Source organism: Misgurnus anguillicaudatus, chromosome 15, assembly GCF_027580225.2.
Source record: "Misgurnus anguillicaudatus chromosome 15, ASM2758022v2, whole genome shotgun sequence".
NCBI lineage: Eukaryota > Metazoa > Chordata > Actinopteri > Cypriniformes > Cobitidae > Misgurnus > Misgurnus anguillicaudatus.
Window position 1 is genome coordinate 23209329 of NC_073351.2, and position 23172 is coordinate 23232500.

A 23172-nucleotide genomic window follows, 5' to 3' on the forward strand; every position below is an offset into this window, starting at 1 on the left:
AGAGGGGTAGTCCACGGAGATAATAACTATTAGTAAAAAGGACAGTTCGTTGCTGGATTCCAGCTGTGGAGACTACATTTCCATACAGATGGAAAGGCTCTAGAGGGCTTATATGTATGCAGAAAGGAGCAAGCGTGTGGGGTGATGCCATCGGCTATCCTTACCGAGAGTCCAGGCCACTGTCTCATCTGCTCTTCGTCCTCATCATCATCGGTCCCTGCAGGAGTAGCATTGAATTAACTCGTGCTATTAAAGTTCTGTATTAGAAGAGGTGGAGCCTAATCTTCAGATGGTCATGAGAATGAAGGCATTCAAAACTGCGAGAACAAAGAATAACAAAAGTTTAAGATGTTAAGACTTTTTAAGATGTCAAATAAATCTTTGGTGTCCCCAGAGTACGTATGTGAAGTTTTAGCTCAAAATATCATATAGATAAATTATAATAGCATGTTAAAATTGCCACTTTGTAGGTGTGAACAAAAATGTGCCATGAGTTTGGGTGTGTCCCTTTAAATGCAAATGAGCTGATCTCTGCACTAAATGGCACTGTTGTGGTTGGATAGTGCAGATTAAGAGGCGATATTATCCCCTTCTGACATCACAAGGGGAGGCACATTTCTATGACCTATTTTTTCTTGCAGAGAATGGTTTACCTAAACTAAGTTCTTTGTCACATTTTCTTGGTTGATAAAAGCAATGGGGACCCAATTATAGCACTTAAACATTGAAAAAGTCTGATTTTCATGATATGTCCCCTTTAACAAACAGGTACACATTTATCCACAAAACAAAGTACAGTCAGATGCACAAATAAAGTACACAAAACACACATAGGCACCTTAAGTACAGACTCCTTGAGTGATCCAGATATGCGTGTGAACATCCACCACACATCTCAATTAGGACATTATAGCACTTTTAGACAAAAGGTAAATGTTCAACTATTCAAATTTGTTATTATGAAATGGTGTTTATCTAGAATCTTATATGATATAAAGAAACTACGAAGACATGGTCATCTCATATTTTCATATAATTGATCAAATTCAAAGAGACCGTTATTGTTCCAAATTTGGCCGGGCAATATTTGTAATCAATACAAAATTGTTCATGAAAAGTATGTGCAAATATATTTGTTTTTAATCTATGCCCCCGCTTACAAGTAATACGTGATAGCAGTGAAAGGATAAGATTATACTTTAGGCTATATAGCCTGTTAGCATTTGATAAATTATGCATGTGAAGCTTGAACTATAAATAGCTATGGAGAGATGGGTATTGGTCCTCTAATGACCAGGCCAATGTCATAGTTAAGGTAACTAGTTTGTGTAAATAAAGCCAGCGGTCGACAAACAACAGCTGTTCCACACACCAACCAACGACCTTCTGGGGTTTCTCAAATTCCCTTGATTTTTTAAGGCTCTTTGACACAAACACACACAGAAATCTTTATTTAAGCTTTGTGAGCTTTCCACCAATTATGATCAATAAACAAATTACTTTTTTAACCATTTAGTGCTTTTTAGACCTCCATATCAATTGACATCTTAAAATGTACATGGAGCCATTAGTGTCTTTTCAAGCCGAATAGAGCAAAAACAGAAATGTTTTGATTTATTGACTAAACGCCTTGTGTATCATGATTCTAATGGTAGTTGTCCAATCAAATTAGAGGAAAAAAAATTTTTTAGGATTCAATAACTTACATTGAAATGATTACTGATATTACAAAGTTTAACAAACACGTCAACGTGTCTAATGCACTTGAACATGATACTGAGTAATTAAAATAAAAGCTCTGAACTGAGGTCACCTTCATAACCCGAGAGTGAACAACAACAGTCCTTTCAATTCAAAGTAAATTACATCCACAGGAAAAACTGTTCACTTTGATACGTTTTAGCGAACAAGGCAAGAATTCACCCGTGACATCAATCTCATTCTTGATACGTACAGAAACAGGTGCAACGCTGTGAACATATCAACAATTACAACAACACAGGGGCAATAAGTGCAAGCTATCAACCCTCACACGCCATCTAATTGAAGTTCACAGAAACACCTCGTGGCTGCTTTGTCTTAGCCCCGGTAACCCGCCATAATGCATTCGGCCATTTAAATTAACTCAAGGTTTTTCCCATTTTTTAGGTGAGGGGGTGAGAGCTACGGCTGCTCAGATGAGCAATGTATCATTATCCTGAATTCTGCATCCCCTCCTAACTGCGACACCGCAGGCTGGGCAGCCTTGCGTGAGCTCCATCTACTGAGCCAGGCAATCTGGCCAGCAGACATGCATGTATTCATAATGGCAGCAGCCTCTGATGTAGCAGAGAGATCGAGAGAGATAAAAGCTCTTTTGGAGGACACTAATGCTCATCATTACCAAATGCTACACACAGAACAGCTCATCCCACCCACAAAATGTGACTAGTAAATACATATTACAGCAGCCATTCAATTGAATTTAGAGCAAAAATGGCTGAGTGGTAATTACCGTAAAGACTGTTAAGTGCAAAGACACTTGTAATGTTTCTTGATCATTTCCTTTTCCTATCATCACAAAGAGAAGTGGATAAATGCAGGAAACTGGTGGTCCTAAATGACCCTTCTAAAGCTAAGCTCCGCCCCTCTTGGATACCGTCGCTAGCTCAAAAGATTTCTCTGAGCGTCCCATAGGAATGAATTAGGGATTGAACAGCAGTAAATTGTGCTCATAAAGTGGCACAGATTGAATAGATGTTATTCTTGCGAGGACTGGAATGAAGTGTGACGTTTCTCTGCAAGTTTTCTTTAAAGAAATTACACTGAGATGTGATTAAAAACAGCTGAAAATGTGATTCTGAATCAAAGCAAATGCTTCTCATTGTCGACTCAAAAGAGAAAAGAGCAGTTACATGCAAATGTCAACCTTACCATGAAAAAAATTAGTTTGCAATCGATAACATTACCAAAAAGTATACAGAACTGTTTCTAACATTTGACTGTAGAGGCTTTCATCGCGGTTACACGGCAGGGCGGAACTTAACTTCTGGTCTTTGGTTGTTTAATGGTCTTACTAGTGGCTTAAAGGATTAGTCCATTTTTTTTTTTAAATCCAGATCATTTACTCACCACCATGTCATCCAAAATGTTGATGTCTTTCTTTGTTCAGTCGAGAAGAAATTATGTTTTTTGAGGAAAATATTCCAGGATTTTTCTCATTTTAATGGATGCCAAACATAACAGTTTTAATGCAGTTTAAAATTGCAGTTTCAAAGGACTCTAAACGATCTCAAACGAGGCATAGGGGTCATATCTAGCGAAACGATTGTCATTTTTGGCAAGAAAATTAAAAAAATATGCACTTTTAAACCACAACTTCTCGTCTCGTCTCGTCTATGACCGAAAGGTCACGTGTTACATATATGAAACGCACATTTGTGGACCATTTTAAACAATAAACTGACAAAGACATTAATTAGTATGCGTGATGCACATAGGTTTACATGGCGCGCTGATCACATATTTTGAAATTACGAGCCACACACATGACAGACTACATACATGTTGTGACGAACTTCGCATCGTGCGCCCTCGAAAAGGACTCTGTTGATATTGATTCTTTGCAGAGTTTACCAGAAGATATTTTTGTTACACGAAAGCCATTTGTTTATGTTGTTACTGTTAAAACGGTCTATAGGCAGTTTAATCGGAATCACATGCCTAAACCGAAGTGAACTTACACATTTAGTAATCGGTCTGGCTAGTGGCTAAACTGATCTCTGAAAGAAATAACCTGTTGAAAATAAAACGTTTTGGTTTACTAAAGACGAGGGAAGACGATGAGTATGGATCACAACTGTAAAGAGAGGTTTGGCAGGCAGGCAAGATTTCATGCACCTGTAGCTAACGTTGTACACGTTCATTTTACATTAGTAACATTAGCTTAGTATAATAGTTGATACGCGTTAGAAATAATCTATATGAACGAAAGTAATTTACTTGTCATTTCCTTCCCTTGTTATTAGAAATAAACTACTGTAAGTTTACCGGAAGTTGCGATTAGTTCACAAAAGCCGTTTGTTTATGTTGTTGCTGCTGAAACCATCTTTATATTACTATTATATTATCAGAAGTCTACTTTCAAAGCCTACAGCAGAAGGCCAGTTTGGGCTACAGCCCTCTACTTCCCGGTTGAATGACGTCAAAGCAAGAGTGTTTGACTAAACTCCGCCCACAGGAATACGTCAGTCGCCAGCTAAGCTTAAACGGCTCTGGCTTAGCTAAGCTGCTGTCGAATCACAATACACTAAACAAACTACACAATCAGAACTCGATACGCATTTCTGAAGGAGGGACTTCATAGAACAAGGAAGACATCAGCCCGTTTTTAGGACAGTGAAAACAGCGCTATACAGATAAGTACATTATGTGAAAAAGAATGCGTTTTTTTACACGTGAAACATGAACTCATGTTATATTGCACACTGTGAACACGATCAAAGCTTCAAAAATACAGGAAGAACACGACCTTTAATCCAAAGTATGGACTTTTGATTTAGGGTAACTATTGTACCACATTTTTAGATCACATCTTTAATATTTTGTTTAAACTTATCAAAATACACACACACACATACAAAATCTTTTCCGATATTATGGATGATATTAACAGATTCAAAGGTAGGATTGGTCAATAACGCTTTTAAGGCGGGACTTAGCGAAGGCTTATCTGTGCAAGTGCTCACCTCAATCAACTTCTCTATTTTTCTCTCCACACAAATCTTTTGTTTTTTATTCTTTGTCTCTCCCTTCCCCGTCTTGGTGCAAGAGTGTAAAAGCTGAACAGGATTACTGAACAGTGGGATTTAGAGGCTTTTCAGCCTCAGTGGAACAGAGAGTTTTAATTCAGTCCAGACCCATATTAGGCTACTGGTCAGCTGAATATAGATGCTGAAATAGGTGTTCTCTAGCCAAGGGGAAAAGAGAAAGCTGGCAGAGCTGCGGCTGATTTTGAATGATGCCTTTGCCGTCTGAGTAATGAACAGGTCAAAGGAGTTCAACCCATTACAACCGCAGCTACTTAATTATTAATTACACACTTCTATATAGCAAAGGACAACTTCGGCATGTTGTGTGTGTGTGTGCATCCCGTGGAACCACAAACGCACACATGCATATGCATGCATATCACATCAATGTATTTGAATAACGCTTTTCATATCACATAATTGTTTAAAGGCAGAGTAGGCAGGTTCAAGTCTAAAAAAAGTCTAAAACACTTTTTTCCAAATTTGTTTAAACTGTCTTTTTATACCAATACATAAGTAAAATGTAAGTACTCTGAAAAAGACAGTATAAAAATCGAATGTCTGTAGACTAGCACGACTGTTTTAAACACAGCTAATTATTTCCATTCACTCCACCCCCTCCCTTCTGGGTTTCTTTTAAAGCCACGCCCCCAAAACACATGAACGCGCGACGCCGACCGGCTCTGCTGGGAGAAGCATTTACCTGGGATGAGCGGAGAGGAAGGAGCGCGGTGCATGTAGTAACATCATTTCACAATCCCATGTAATAATACACCTAACTTTATCACTATGAATATAAACAGATAGGATGGCTTTTAGTACTCACTATTAAGCTAGCATATTGATACTGGTAACGTTTAAAATATATTTAGTTTGATTCGGTAACAAACGAGCTAGTTATATTTATAAGACAAAGCTAAAAACATTGCATTGATACTAGTTTTTTTCATTATCATCAGTTACATTTTGATGAAGGTGAATTTCGTGGAAGATTCATAACATATACAGTGTTTTGCATGGAAGAGTTTCCGTGATAAAAGCATTGTTGACTCTGATGAGGACTACACTTCGGAGACAATACTGCTACCACATCGTCGACCTGGGGAAAAAACACGCGATATTTACTCTCGTTTGATTTCTTCGTTTATTCCTTTTTGGCCTCGTTTGCCTTCGCTGACTGAATATGCAGTTACTGTGAGTTTTGAATGCTCTTTCTCTGCCGTACTTTTGCTCTTCCTAGAGTGCCTCGTGCACACTCAAATCAATCGGGTGTGCGCAAGTCTGGGCAGATCCCGTAGCAACAGGGGTGGTAGCCATGTTCGCGAGAGAGAGTGATAGTCGCGCAAGCCAATCATTTGTTTCGTTCCGAATGGAAATAATTACGTGTCATGAAAGGTCTACAGACACTCGAGTTTTATACTCTCTTTTTCAGAGTACTTACATTTTAATTATGTATTGGTATATAAAGACAGTTTAAACAAATTTGTAAAAAAGTTTTTTAGATAATTCCTGCCTATCCTGCCTTTAAAGCAGCTTAACAAAAATGTATGCATGTAGTCCACGCATTCTTAAAACACACACACCATAGAAATAGGTACAGCACATAAAAATCTTCAAGATTTACGTAAGATCAGATCAGATTTAACTTAATAATTACACGTGGTGACAGAAAACCACACATGGCTCACACAGTTACTGTATGCAATTAAAATATTATTCATTACCTTTTAAATACAACACTGGTACTGAAATCCCATTAAATTTGGGATAATTGAGTGTGTTTAATTATCAGCTGTAGCATGAAGTTAGTTTAGGAGAGACTCCGAGAGAGAGAGAGAGAGAGAGCGTGAGAGATAAAAGCGAGTAAATGGTGACCTAGTTAGTGTCAGAAACATTGTGTTTTAAAAATGACCTTGCTCTGGAAGCTGGGCTCAGAATAACTCTCCTCTTAGACACCCAGGGCGTGCGAGAGTAATAATGCTCAAATGCTGTATCTTTCTCCCTCACCTCTCCCTAACTGTCTAAGGCAAATTATGTGTATCAGACAAATATTATAGTCTCGGGGCAGGCCATGCACCGTTCTTTTCCGTAAGTGCCGGACTGCGTGAAATGTTGCTGAGCATAAGCTCTTCTTTAACTTGTCACTGCACTTTAAGCAGATAGATTAGGTTATAAAAGCGAGCCGTTAAATATTTACGCTCTGTCACAACTTCTCTACAACTACACCTCTCCTCGTTACTGTCCGTCCGCACACTTTATCTTGCCTGAAAGTGACTCACCAAACCCTCTGGAAACGTGCTGTGGTACTACCCCCCCTCCCCTTTAGGCCGGCTGTGTGCGGTTCTGCCTGGCCTGCGCGGCTCAGCCTCCGAGCGGGATGGCTGGGGGCAGTTGAGTCTGGTGTTACTGAGCGAGATGGAGTCGCTCTGCTTGCAACTCCACCGTGCTTCATTAGGAAACAAAATATAAGCTTTCCACTCCATTACCAATGACTTTAGGAGTGAAAGCACATAAGACGACGACTCACCTCATCAGCAATGCATTGCAATAAACACACACAAGCTAGGGAGAGAGAGGGAGGGAGGGAGGGAGTAGGGGGAGAAAACAGCATTAGCCTATATATGATGTCTTTACAGTGGAACAGCGAGGAAAAATCATTAATGCAATAAAATGTGCCCAGATTAATCAAACGCATCAAACTCTTATGAAAATATCACAGGGGTAGAAATGTTCTATTACGTCTAATGGTGTCTAATCTAATACAGGCAGTTAAGGGCTTGGGTTTTTCTTCATTGTGAAATGCAATTTGGGAAGTTTAAAGGGAGCCAGTGAAGCGTGGGTCTCACACCGCCGACAGGAACACGGAGCATGATGATATATTTTTTTTCCCTCTTCCCCTTTTTTCTCTCCTTTTCTTCAAACTCATAAAAGCTCACTATTAAAGATCCCTGGATGGAGTGCATTTGAAAAGCCGGGAAAAACAGGGGAAAAGATGAGAGGCAATATGTAATTAGCATGTCATAATCAAAACGACTCATTCGGACACATTATGATCACAGGGAGGAAATTATTGCATCGCTAGTGGCAATCTGTGGGCATGTGTTAACACCATTTCCATAATGAAAATACACAAATGTTAATAGCCCGCGCCTTGATTTGGAAGGGGAATACGGAAAAGAACGTTAATTTCACAGTGTACTTTCACTAGCCCTTAGGTTGTTGGGAGTATTGCAGGGTTGAAGAAACACACATATAGGCTCAATCCCTTCGCAAATGTTGTTTTTCCTGATCTCTCTCTCCGAGAAACATGATGACGTTCTTTTCATCTCTAAAAACAAACTGCTGTTCCCATGCCAGTCTTTTCCAGAGAGGACCCGCAAAAAAATCTCGTTTTCAATTAAAAGCTCATTTAATTTCAAGTTGACGTGAAATCATAAATGGGAATTAGCATATTTGGGTGCTTGCCAAAGTGTATGTTGTACATATTTTTTAAAAATTGATTTTAACTCCATCCATTTACTTCAGAATGGCAATGATTGATGAGGATTCATCCTTCTTTACCAAAACAAAACAAAAAGTCTATTTTTAAGATTGAACAACTTTTTAAATTCATAAACAAGCATTTGCATGTCCAATGATCATGATTAAATGGAGTTTTAAGGCAATGTGAGAGAGAGAGAGAGAGAGAGAGAGAGAGAGAGAGAGAGAGAGAGAGACAGTAAAACATGTTTTCAAAAATGAGGATGACTACTTTTAAATTGTTTCTTTTTCCCTAATGAATGATCTCACGAATTTCCGTGGTATAGTCACAGAATATTTTGTTATTTTTTTCGTGGCCGTACCACGGACTTTCTTTTCCGTGTCATTGTCACGGATTGGTTACTCAACTGTTTTGTCCTATTTTCTTACCATTGTCGCTTCGGTTTAGGGTTAGATTTAATTAAAATGACATCCTTTCCCAAACCCAACTCTAACCTTAGCGCCAGGCGACAATGGTTTAAAATTTAGAAAATATAAAACAATAAACCAGAAAAAAATAGTATAAACCAATACTTAAAGTGACATCCTAACGCAAACACCAAATCTAACCCTAAACTGAAACGACAATGGTTTGAAAATAGGAAAAAGCAGTTGAGTAACCAATCCACGACAATGACACAGAAAATTCGAAGATCAGTGACAATGCCACGGAAAAATGAGCAAAATATTCTGTGACTATACCACAGAACATTGTGAGATCATGTTGAAAAAAAACTAGGCCTGTCAAAAGATTAATCGCGATTAATCGTATGCAAAATAAAAGTTTGTGTTTCCATAGTATATTTGTGTGTGTATTGTGTGTAATTATTATGTATATATAAATACACATACACATACACATTTAAAAAAATATTTATGTAAATTTTTAGAAAATATATTGAAATAAAAAATATATAAACACGTGTAAATGTTTCTTAAATGCATACATGCATGCGTGTGTATTTACATATACAAAATAATTACACACAGTGCACACACATACATTATGCCTAAACAAACTTTTATTTTGTATGCGATTAATCGTGATTATTTTTTGACAGCCCTAAAAAAACATGTTACCGTAATGTACGTCAGTGTCTTCATGGTCTATACACTGTGTGAGTGCAGAGTGACCATTATAAAAAATCCAGAACAGACGGGTGTCAAAATCTTCTAAACGTTCTGTAGACCTTAAGAAAACAAAAATATATAATTAATATTTTCATGTTATAATCATAAAAACTAGTTGACAGTATATTGAAACACACACTGACTGATAATAGACACATTGCTAATGTCTGGTGCCATTTACACTTCATAAAAGATATTAAATGAGTTCAGCACAGATCCTATTAACTAGTCTTTTGCATGCATAAAACAAAAATTAAATGTGATTTAAAAATTAAAAGCCCAAGCAACTTACAATAGGTTTACAAGGTTTGCTATCTGGGATTGAAGGGATCTGGGATTGATATAAAATGAGTTATTGAGAACTCACATGAATAGGTAAGAAATTACACAAAACTTGTTTTTTGCCACTTAAGTTATAATGGGTGGGAATGCCAAACTTTTCATTGTTTCCTTTTGATCCATTACTGGACTGGCCTAAGACACCACGGACCCTCTTCTCTTTCCCAATGGCTCTCTATTTCTTGGATTGGACCCAGTAAATGACTTGCTCATTTACATGGGCTTTTTGACAAAGTCACAGTGCATTTATTGATTCATTCTCTACATCAAATAAAGCTTTATTTTTTTCCTGTGTTAATACCCAGAGACCCCCTACCTGACACAATATCCATTCTGCGGCTGGAAAATGAAGTATCAGTCGAGGTGGATAATGAATTCGTCCGGCATTGCTAAAATAACTCTAATTGCCAACCACATGCTGGAGCAATTGGAAAATAATATTAATGCGCATTTGCTAGGTGTATTATCCATTTGTCCAAGTCAATAAGAACTGTCATTAAAAGCGGCAATAAAACTCACATTTCGCGTGCTTATTTATCTCACAGGGAATTCAAACTTGCATTTAGCACATTTTGCAGACTGATTACTTATCACATTACAATGCGTTTTCATGTTAAAATTCAAATGGGATGCCTCTGAAATGAATAGTACAGTTTAATTTGCATATTTATTATCTTTATGGGTAAGGTTCCAGAGTAGAATTTGAAAGTAATCATAAAAGCGCATATTTCCTCCTCATCGCATCATTTCTCATCAGCCATATTGGCTCATTCCGACACTTTGGTTCTAATAAACGATTCTTCGCTGTATTTTGTCGGCTGTCGGAATGTAAAAACTTTTAAATGAAGTTTACTAACTCTACAATGTTCAATACAATAGATGTGTTCCTGGACAGGACCCACAGCACCCTTTCTAAAAATTCTTTAGCAGCCACATACACTGTAAACAAATGGAGTTTGAAGTTAAAATAAAATAGTAGGTTGAATTGACTTGCAAAAGTTAAGTTTTGACTTCTGATTTGCTGACATAACTTATTAAATCAAGTTGAAATTGTTTTATGAGATTAAAATCTTATATACATTGTTACAGTTCCCTTTCGAGGGAACTTGCACTGCGTCACTGCGGTGACACTTTAGGGACGCTTCCAGGGGTAAGTGCGTCTGAATGTGTATATCAATTTTAACCAAAGATGAGGCTTAACGACAAAGTCAGGGTGACGCGGGAGCTAGGAAGTATATCAATATCTGAAATATTGCCAAAGACGGTGTTACAGGGACGCAGGAAGTATGGCAAGGGAGACGCAGCGTCTCGTTCCCTTCTCAGGGAACAACAGTTACATATGTAACCCAAGACGTTTTCGGGTGTCAAACACAACTATGCAAAAAAGCATTTTGGTATGAATCAACATTCGCATACAGAAGATATAAGCATTTAAAGCAAACAGTTAAGCACGTGTGCTTAAATAGCCTAGAATTGAATGATATTATCCTACACTACACAGGGAATAATATAGTTTTTTTTATTCAGAATAATTTTCGCATAAAATAGATTCAAGCACTTTCAATTACCTGTATCTATGTATGTATATTTTCAAAAACTTTCCAGGGCCTTGAATTTTCCCCCCAGATTCACAAACTTTTAAGGATTTCAAGGACCCGTGGAAACCCGGTTTAAGTTTTGAAAAAGGGTCTATACCTGTGATCAACAGCTGCTTTCGAGCACTAGATTTACCCCAGAAGAGAATAAGTGAAGGGCGGAGAGAGGACGTTGGGTGCTGAGGAAGGGCATTTAGCTATGGTCTCCATGGAGATAAGAGTAAAGGCGAACGTAAGTTGAATCTCTCCCCTCTCTTTCCCATTGTTATCAAAATGACAGTCCTGTGGGTGAAATGAAATCCGGGCGAGTTAGCTTCGTCAGGACAGAGGTCAGCACTCTGTTCATCTGTGTGGGAATTATGGGCCGGCCCGACGCCCGCGGCACAGGGGTTTAGCTGCGACCCCAGACGAGGCCTCTCCCAGCAGCGGACAAATTTTTATCACGGCCACTTTCTAAGGACCCTCAGCCTCTGGCACACACACATATAAATCTGAGTCTAACCAACATCAGCAGCTGCCCTCTGGTAGTCCTTAAAGGCCAGACAGACTACTTCATGTAATTATAACCGAGCTGGTAAAATAAACTTTTTGTGATAACAGCTTTAAAATATCACATTTTACATATTCAACAAAATGAACATATTCACAAAATAAATGTAGTCACCAGATGATGGCGGTTGAACATTCAGATGACCTTGACAGCAAGTACGCTATGCTAGTATGCACCTGTTAATCACTGTAGAGAAATCCTGATGAAATAAAAGCATTCCATCTATACTTGACTTTAATTAAAGTATGCAGGCTGTGTTATTTCTATACATACTTTTGTAATGTCGGGTCTGTCACTCAACTCTCGTTGGCTATTGTGAAATTACTGACGTAATTAACACATTACACAATAATCGAACATCGAAACTGACTGATTTTCTCTTTGATTCTCTGGAGGGGATATTAAGGCCAAAAATCCTGTAGCGTGAGTCCAGCTTAAAGTAAAAGTTACACAAAAAAAAGTGGTCATTTACTCACCCTCAAGTTGCTCCAAATCTGCATGAATTAGCTTCATCTGCTGAACACAAAGAACGATATTTTGGGCAGTGTTTGTAACCAATCAGTTTCTGAGCATCATTGACTTCCATGGTATTTTTCCTACTATGAAAGTCAACGGTGCACTGTAAAAGATACTTTGCTGCCCTAAAAATTTTTGTTGAATCAACTCAGATTTACAAGTCATTTCAACTTACTATTATTTATCTTGACTAGAGATGAGTTGTTGTTACTACAGGTGAGTTGTTATAACTAATAAAATTAAGTTGACTTTTCTCAACTATATTTTATAAGTTGTGACAACTCATCTCTGTTGACTTGTAAATCTGAGTTGATTTAACAAAAAATTTTAAGGCAGCAAAGTATTTTTTACAGTGTGCTCCTGCTTGATTACAAATATATTACTTTGTGTTCAGCAAAACAAAGACATTTATACAGGTTTGCAACAACTTGGGTGAGTAAATGATGACAGACTTTAAATTTTTGGGTGAACTATCACTTTAAGTCACTTAAACTGTTACATGGCTAAATCTTATATAATACAACTGTTACTTCCGAGTAACTAACGCAGCCTCTCTAATCTTGCGAGACTTTCAAACAAGCCGTACAAACTTTTTGAAATATATATATATATATATATATATATATATATATGAATTATTACCATTTGACAGTGGTGCAGTAACGCCGCCGAATGTAGCGAATTAAAGGTAGGGTAACAGATTTGACCCTGAAACATTTTTTGTTATGCTGGTTAAAAGAGTCGTTGCACTGTTTATTTTGGTAGGGTAGGTACGCGATATGTTTGTATTGAGATGGATTCAGATATTCTACTTTGATGAAACATTGTGTTGCTTATGAAATTTGTGTTCGTTTACGGATTAGCGTAACGATATAGTTACTACGTCTACACAACCGAACGTGTGCTTAAACTAATTCTGATGTAAACCAGTTGTTTGGTTATTTTGGAAGTGTTATTCGACTTTGTACTGCAAAGTTTTCTCACTGGTGAATGAGACATGAAATGTGACCGTCTGATCTGTGCGTGTTCATGTGTTTTGAAAGAGGCGTGACTTTGGATGGCGATTTGACTTGAGGGTGGGATCGGGATTTCATTGCTAGGCGGCTACCGTTAGCATTTTTCAAAATGTGTTACCCTACCTTTAAAAGTACATTTTATTCACTAGAAATGTACACTGAAAAAAAAATTCATTCAATTTACTCAAATTTTTTAAGGTAAGTGGTTGCAATCAATTTTTTAAAGCTACATTCAAACAAAAGTTTTTTTATTTATTTTACTAATTCTTTTGTTTAAATGTATAGCGTAAAGGGATAGTTCACTTTAAAATGAAAAATGTCATCATTTTCTCATCCTCATGTTGTTCATAACCTGATGAACACAAAAGAAGATATTTTGAGAAATGATGGTAAACACACAGCAGTAAGTGACCATAGACTTCCATAGTAGGAAAAAAATATTTTGAAAGTATTGCAATAAATGATGAAGAAAATATTTTGATAAATGATGGTAAGCACACAGTTGACGGTACCCATTAAATTCCATCTTTTTTTATTACTACTATGGAAGTTAATGGTCACTATCTGCTGTGTGTTCACCATCATTTCTCAAAATATCTTCTTTTGTGTTTATCAGAAAAAAATTCATACAGGTATAGAACAACATGAGGATGAGTAAATGATGACAAAATTTTATTTTAAAGTGAACTATTCCTTTAAATAAATTGATTGCAAACACTTACCTTAAAAATTTAAGTAAATTGAATGAATCATTTTTTCATTGTTCTTGAGTAAGAGTAAAAGTACCCATCCTTAAATTTACTCTAAAAAATACTAGTTACCCAAAAATGTACTCAAGTAAATGTAACAAACTAAATGTAATTCATTACTACCCACCTCAGCTAATATGTATATTACCAGTGGTGGGTACCAGAGTACACACAATGTAGTAAATATATTTATCTTTTAAATACTTGATTCTGATTGGTCAATGGCAATAATTTAGCAAAATTATAACTATTGTTTATTGTAATGCTGCATGACTGACTGTATCCCATATAGCTATGTTTTTGTCTTCTCTCCCCACGGGGTTCTAGCAAGCTAATAAAATTATTTCAACTCAAATCAATATTTCATGCCCATGTATTTATTTATCTGGCAAGTAGCCACCCAGTAACCAGGATAATACAGTCAGCTAGTCATTATTGCAAAATGTACCCCTTCAGGGGTAAAACAAGACCTCCCATACACACGCATCAGTTCCAAATGTAGAACCAAATGTCTCCATCTCAGTTTCTTCCGATGATTTACATACGACTTATGCAAAAGGTGTCAGTCTTTCCAAACACATCTTCATATATGTACACTGTACATATCATCAAAACAATATTGGCATATGGAGACAACATAAGCGCAACGCTCTCAAAGTTGGATCGTACTATGACAAACACTTTGAAACATAATGAAAAAGTGAGGGGAAACAGAAAAGGCAAAGAGAGAGAGACGAAACAATCAATCAGAAGGCAATTCGCTGGCGGCTGCATATGCATCAGATCATGTCTTATGTCTTCAAGGATTTTCAGAGCGAATCGTAAAACAAAACTCCATTACCTCCTGCCAGAGCATGCAAATGAATCACACCATGGGGTAAGAGGGAATTAAAGAGCCTTCTCTAATCAATGACAAGCCAGGATGAAATCCTCCCATCCATTCCTCTACTCTCCGGTAACAAAGAAATGCTTCCCACATCTTCCCTATGTATCCATCCCTCTGCCATGGGGCAAACATGCGTACACCCTCTGAGCCTATTTTGGCAACACAAGTCTCAACCGTGCTGGCTCAATAACAGACTACAAGGTTCGAACGGACCCCGTTCACCTGACGACTTCAAACCCCCCTCTCCTCAACACGCTTTGGCCAATTTGCCATACTCAGAGTTTTCTGGTTTAACTGTTTATAGTGTCTGTCTACGCACAATCGTGTTTGTGCACACGGGAGTCCGGTTGGTACGCGCGCAGATGCGCAGGGCTGCGTAAATGACAGCCTGGGCCCGAGGACGTCTGTTGGCGTTTCCGGATGCAGCCTGCCTCTCTCTTCTCCGGTCCTCTCCACCCGCTTCCCACTGCCAGCCTGCTACAGCCCGCAGGTGAGGAGTCTGCGGCGCCATATGGAGCGCGGAAAATTAACAACGAGGAGAAAATCTCCGCAGCAGCGGGAGGCCTCCGTACCCTCTCTCACGCTTGTGCTCTCTGCTCTACCTCTCCTCCAAACAAAATTCAAACATGTAGAGAGGGAGAGAGATCGAGAGAGGAGGGGGGGTGATAAAATTAATGGGGTTCAACACTGTAAGACAACACCGGCGGCAATATTTGCACAGAATGAAAAAAGAGAGAGATTTCTTCTTACAGTTCGGTCATATTGTGGTATTATAAATCAGACCCTGGCTTAAGTATTTTACGCCCCTGTTTTATAAATGTACATTAACCCCATTTGCCCCCCTCTTCCTCCGGTAGATAGTCCTGAACGCAGGCAGATCATGCTGGGGGAGATTCCATTGTCCCCGGTGTGTCCTCATGTTTGATACCATCATGGAGAAAAGGTCCCCCATGGAGCCTCTCCTGGTCTGGGTCATTGATTACAAAGAGCCTCCTGGTTTTGTCTGACAGATGTGAATCTGTGCTATTTAATTTGGAGCGTTCCCCTCAAAGGGAGACCATTAGCCCATCCAATAGGAGCGCAAATAGGATTCCATTAACAACTAGTGTTTCCGTAGAGCCAAGAAATGGGGGAAAAGCTTCACTTTATGCTCCTGGATAGAGGAGAAGGCCATTTGCATTGGAGGGGAGGGGGGACCGGTGTAAAGTCTGTAAACAACGAAAAGTGTAAACGTATAATCTGTGTTAGGCACAGTGTTACACTCTTATAAATAAAGGTACTTAAAAGGTGCCTCACAGCGATGCCATAGAAGAACCTTATTTGGTTCCTCAAGGAACCATTTCTTCATACATTTTTATAAGACCCTTTTCTGAAACAGATGTTAAAGGTGCTTTAAAGAACCATTTAGACAAAAAAAAAAAGGTTTTTCTATGGCAACGTGAAGCACCTTTATTTTTAAAAGTGTGTATGTATGGTGCATTGGTGGACTGACAATTGGCCTTTCATCTCGGGGGCACTGCTGCCACAGTTGGTGGTGGATGTGTCCTTGTTTGGCACCAGAGGAAGGTGGGGTTGCTAGTTAAAATGTTAATAAGTGTGATACAATTTTAATTTAACAGCCTTCTGCATTTCTAATTAGATCAGTGCCTGTGACTAAATGAAAAATAGAGAGAATTTGTGCCTTCTTAAACTCAGGCTACAGTTTGTTATGCCTCTGTGTGTTGTTTACACTTTTCAGTACATAAACGTTTGCGATATATATTAAGTTTGAAACTGCAAATCATTACCACAGAGCTAAAAATATCAGAGGAAGAGACCACAATAAGCTGTGCATTACTGTGATTTTACAACGGATAAAACTATGATGAAAAAAGAAATGCGTTTCATTTATTAATAATAATAATTATATAATAAACCATCTTTTACCCATCTAGTGATATAGTTCATTACGCTAACCTAACTGTAGGCTGTTTGCATTTACTGAGCAATATTCAATTAAATGTTTTGTGTTTTTCATAATTCTGCATTGTAGTAAATAATTATTTGTACAGACAGTAGAGACAGCAACACTACTGAAAGTGTCTAATAACTGTCTGTTTGTAATCAGACATATTCGTAGTGCTAATTATTAATGTTTAATGGAAAGCAAGTTTAGCCCTTTCATACAGAGATTAAAGAAAACACACTGAAAATGTGTCTCGGGATTTAACCCGGGAAGTTTAATTTAAGTTCATTTACACACTGCCACTGATTTTCTGATATCTGTGAGTGTGTTCACACATCACGTAAAAATCCCATAAATATGTGAGTGTGATGTGTAATGTAATAGCTTGCATTTGCACCTAATAGATATTTTCCGAAGCGTCTTAAGTTTGATCTGCGATTTCTCTCTTAAAGGAATAGTCAATTTTCTTAAAAGAAAAATCCAGATAATTTACTCACCACCATGTCATCCAAAATGTTGATGTCTTTCTTTGTTCAGTCGAGAAGAAATTATGTTTTTTGAGATAAACATTGCAGGATTTTTTTCATTTCAATGGACTTTAATAGACACCAACAATTAATACTTAACTCAACACTTAACAGTTTTTTTCAACGGAGTTTCAAATGACTATAAACAATCCCAAACGAGGCATAAGGGTCTTATCTAGCAAAATGAATGTCATTATTGACAATAAAAATAACAAATATCCACTTTTAAGCCACAACTTCTCGTCTAGATCCCGTCCTGAAAGCATCAGCGTGACCTCATTCATGACGTCAAGAGGTCACAGAGAACGAACGTGAAACTCCGCCCCAGTGTTTACAAGTGTGTTGAAAGAGGGCCGTTCCGACGTGGTTGTATGTTGAATGATCCTAATTAATGTCTATGTGTCAGTTTATTGTTTAAAATTGTCCGAAAATGTGCGTTTTATATATGAAACACGTGACCTCCCTACGTCACTACACATTTACGTTAGGTCGCACTGGACCGACCTAAACGAAAAGTTGTGGTTTAAAAGTGCATTTTTTTTATTTTTTTTGTCAAAAATGACAATCGTTTCGCTAGATAAGACCCTTATGCCTCGTTTGGGATTGTTTATAGTCCTTTGAAACTCCGTTGAAAAAAACTGTTACGTGTTGAGTTAAGTATTAATTGTTGGTGTCTATTAAAGTCCATTCAAATTAGAAAAATCCTGTAATGTTTTCCTCAAAAAACATAATTTCTTCTCGACTGAACAAAGAAAGACATCAACATTTTGGATGACATGGTGGTGAGTAAATTATCTGGATTTTTCTTTTAAGAAAATTGACTATTCCTTTAAGAAACCATGCATGTGCACTTTTTCTTTTCTGATTTGATAATAAGCGCATTGTGTAATGCGTACCATTCCAATAATAGCTCCCTGATCTCCACTTCATTCCAGTTTGCAGACATTTTTTTTGTCATGAACATTGGTCTGCGTTTAAATCGATCAAAAAGTTTAACAATAACTACGTCACTGCACTACGACACACCCCTTGCTCCGGGACTGTTCTCAGAAAGGTTACTAGATCAATTCCGGGACGTGTTTGCATTTTCTGGAATCAACATGCTGTTTGATAGGGGTCTTCCTGTATGAATTATTTCATAACATGTATATTATAGATAATAACTATAAAAATTATATTAAATTATAAAACCCATTTTCCAAAAACGATCAACACTGCCTGCCAGAGAACCCCAAAGCTAAAGTTCAGCAAACGTGTACTATAACATACTGTAGATCACATGGCATCGTCTGCCCTTATGTTGCTCAGCACAATAATAAGAGAGTTACACATGAAACTTTATCTGCAATTAAACTATGAGCAGTGAGTGAATTGGGTAATAAAAAGATGTGGACAGCCAACAGAGACTCTTTACTGCATGTTTCTGTAGTAGCAGAGCTTCTCTGTGTGCAGCCTTGCAATAAAAGTGTGCATAAATTACTTTATGTAATCATACAATGTAGATTAGCATGATAATGGCAGTGTTAATAGATGCTGGGAAGCGGGGAGTGACAGCACTCTGAAACGAGACATGCCGGGGGCAGAGCGTGCACGTACACACACACACCGCGTGTACGCGAATGCACACAGACTCACCGCAACTGGGAATAGCCAGTCACACGACGGGCCCTCAGTGCCATCACTATGACTATGAGTGACAGTGTGTGGAGCCACTTCATCTGTTTTCCCTCAGGCCGGCACAGTGCTTTCACTCTTCCACAGGCTATGGGCCGCAGGGGATATGATGTTAATGTGAAAGAGTCAACAACTATCACTTTTACATCCAGGGTAGAAGACACTGTATGATCTGTCTCACTCATCTTTTTCTTTTAAAGGGACACTCCACTTTTCTGGAAAATGCTCATTTTCCAGCTCCTCTAGAGTTAAACATTTGATTTTTACCGTTTTGGAATCCATTCAGCCATTCTCTGGGTCTGGCGGTACCACTTTTAGCATAGCTTAGCATAATCCATTGAATCTGATTAGACCATTAGCATCGCGCTCAAAAATAACCAAAGAGTTTGACTCTTTTCCTATTTAAAACTTGACTCTTCTGTAGTTACATCGAGTATTAAGACTGACGGAAAATTAAAAGTTGCGATTTTCTAGGCCGGTATGCCTAGGAACTATACTCTCATTCTGGCGTAATAATCAAGGACTTTGCTGATGTAACATGGCTGCAGCAGGCATAGTGATATTACGCACTGCCCGAAAATAGTCCCCTTGGTTACTTGAATAGCAGGAGACTATTTTCAGGCGCTGCATAATATCATTGCATCTGCTGCAGCCATGATACAGCAGCAAAGTCCTTGATTATTATGCCAGAATGAGAGTATAGTTCCTAGACATATCTGCCTAGAAAATTGCAACTTTTAATTTTCTGTCGGTCTTAGTACACGATGTAACTACAGAAGAGTCAAGTTTTAAATACGAAAAATATTGAAACGCTTTGATTAATTTTTAGCACAATGCTAATGGTCTAATCAGATTCAATGGATTATGCTAAGCTATGCTAAAAGTGGTAGCGCCAGACCCGGAGATCAGCTGAAAGGATTCCAAAACTGTAAAAATCAAATGTTTAACTCTAGGGGAACAGGAAAATGAGCATATTTCCAAAAAAGTGTTTTTTTCCGAAAAATGAAAAAAGTAATTTACTTACTGTTATCTTGTTCGAAGCCCCTTTGACTTCCTTTTGTAAATATTTAGTTTATAAGAATAGTTAAGTTGTACATTTTAATACAATAAAAGTGAAGGGTGACCTGCTCCAACAAGGACAAAAGGCACAAAAAGTAGTGCATACAGTTCGCATACTATTGTCTTCTGAAGCCTTATAAGAGTTTTAAGCTTTTAATTTAAGTTGTTTGCCCCCATTCACTTTTATTGTACAGAATAAATGATCCCAAGCTGTCACTGGGGCAGTACCCTTTCAAAACATCCCAAAATGTACCATTTAGGTACCGATATGTTCCTCTGAGGTACTAATCTGAACTCTTTAGGTGCAATGGTGTACTTTTTTGAAAGGATACTCTCTTCTCCCAACTACTAACCTTTTGTGTTTTTGTGAGGCTGCACATCAACTCACTTGGCTGGGACAGGTTGATGTGGTATGGTCCATGACTTTCACTTCTGGGCACCAGGCTACCTGCTGCTGGTCAGTCTGGCTCAGAGCATTCGAGTGAGCAGCTGGTTAAATCTCCAGATAGACGACCAGCGTTCGGGATAAGCACAGGCTTTGATGGGACCTCTGAACTCCCCTCCGGATTTCACTTCTTAAAGCAACACCATTAGTTAATCACCTCCTTACTCCCGCCTGCCGTGTGACTCAGCACAGTGACCAAGGGACCACAATGAGTCTCAGTAAAGCACTAGATATATCAAAGCTATAATGAGCACAGACCACTTCAGAGATGGCATACAGTTCAAGCCCTTATTCATCCTACAAAGACCCAGCAGGCCATTTCAGAGCATGAAGGACAAGACTAGTCTAAAAGGACAAGATCCACCTCTTCCTTGAGCCTAATCTGAGCCGGGCAAAGTTCAAGACCACGGCAATTTCACAAATCTTGCAATCAGGCTTATCCACAGATGTCTACATCACAGGGAATCAAAGAGAGTTCAACCGCGGCCGAGAGCGACTCGGTTTAATCAGTAGAGTAAGTGGCCACGAATCAAGCCGTGCAATGTTTTCGCAGAATTTTTCACAAATGGTTCTATCAATTACCAATAAAATCAAGATTATGTCCCAAACTATCAATAAACGGCAGAGGGAGGGATGCAAAGCCATTTGCGGTCGCCACAGGAAGTCCGTACAGAACAGATGTAGAATCAATAGTCTTAATCAGTTGAACACGACTGCCATACTGAAGTGTTAAATGAGACTGTTATTTCAAAATGTAGCTTCTCGACTGGAGTAATTGTCATGTACCTACGTGTACGAACGAAAACACACGTGCACTCACGCTAAGAAGGACAATGAGGGCTCCTCAAGGGCCCAGGTTTCGTGAACCGGCCTTGCAGAGCTTCTGACAGCCCGAGATTGGTAGATGGCTCCATTCAAAGTAAGATGTGGGGGTCAGATCAACTAGAGCACACAGAGGAGAGATGGATGAAAATTAATTAAAGTCGGTGCGTGTAGTGAATGACGTGTGGCTTGGGCAGCCACGATGCATTCAGAGAGAAGGCAGTTCTGCCCTGCGTCCCTCGTGCAAACAGCCCCCTGTACGCCCAGGCTATTGTGTGCCAGCCCGGCACATGCCCAGCCACCAACAGCATATCAATAAAGCTGCTCTACTGTTTGTGCTAATGGTAATTACAACATGGGCAGTTTTGTGCTAAGAGACAATGGGTGGGTGGGCCATGGGGGAAAACAGGGTGATGCAGTGTGGAGTCTTAATGACTGCAGGACTGATGGGACCACTGAGGGCAGAGGAATGAAAAGAGAGGAAGAACTCCCTGGGTGCCACAATGAGAAGCTATGAAGTCTTTAAAAATGTGCCATTGCATAGCACTAACAAACAATTTCCAAGCAAGCAGCCTATGGAACATACGAAGAGCTTTGATGCAAAATCCTCTAAGTGCGTCTGACATGTTTTCTTGTTAAGTACACTTACTTAATGTGTTCTTCAATTTTCACACTTTTTAAATGGCAAAGATAAAAGTATCACATTAGAAAAATGCATAATATAAGCATTAGCACTAGTGGTCCCAGACTTATGAACCCCACTGTTTGACTATGAGTGTCAACATCTATTACTACAATAAATATTTTGTTTACTCAGCTTGACACAAATCATACAGAAAAAAATCAGAGGCGAGAGGTGACAGGGGTCCTAAGCAGTCTGTATAGATGGAAAGTCAGCCAATGCATTAGTAAGGCGAAAAGGCAATTTGGTTGCACTCAAAAATGTGCAACTATTAAGTCACTGTCAGGAGCCACAGGGGACTAAATGATCCCCGCATTTCTCCATGTTAACTACTGCCATTCCCCTGGTTCCCCACTCATTATAAACAGGCTGCATTTGCCCATCTAGCTTTTAACAGACGCAAACTGACCAACAGAACATCTAACAGCTCTTTACAGGCCTGTGTTCAAGCCAAGAGGTGTGAATGGATGGATGCCTGCGGATTTGTAAAACAGTTTCACTTTGGTTTAGACTGACCTTACCCTTGCAATGAAGAAATGTCACTTACTACAGGCAAAGATAAAGTATAAAATTGATTCAGAAAGCTAGAAAAGAAAGTTAAACACGTACACAGAAAACCTTGGTGACAGCATGGCAGAAAATATCATTAAAATGATTTCACTTTGAATGTGCTAACATTTTGCTCTTTAACTCGACTACTTTATCTATTACTAAAGAGGAAGAAATACAGATTGACCTTGTTTAATTCTTAAATGTTTCTTTTACGCAGACATCTCTCGATATAGATATTAAACTTATAACACCAAAATTCAATAAGCTTTATTTTACTGCAGGCTTCACATTGTCTTAGTAAATACTATACTATTATTAAATACTAGATATTATATAGAATAAAAATGAAAGATTATACTATGCATTTGTGTATAT

General features: G+C 38.4%; 1 protein-coding gene across 2 annotated transcripts in view; it reads right to left on the reverse strand.

Moving 5' to 3' along the window:
- The window catches only part of skor1b (SKI family transcriptional corepressor 1b), a 60111-nt gene that overhangs the window by 12434 nt on the left and 24505 nt on the right, over positions 1-23172 (reverse strand). For both annotated transcript variants that reach the window (XM_073853609.1, XM_055174732.2), the window contains one exon: positions 165-317. The gene's annotated coding sequence lies outside the window, so the exon portion shown is untranslated. The remainder of the gene's footprint in view (positions 1-164; positions 318-23172) is intronic.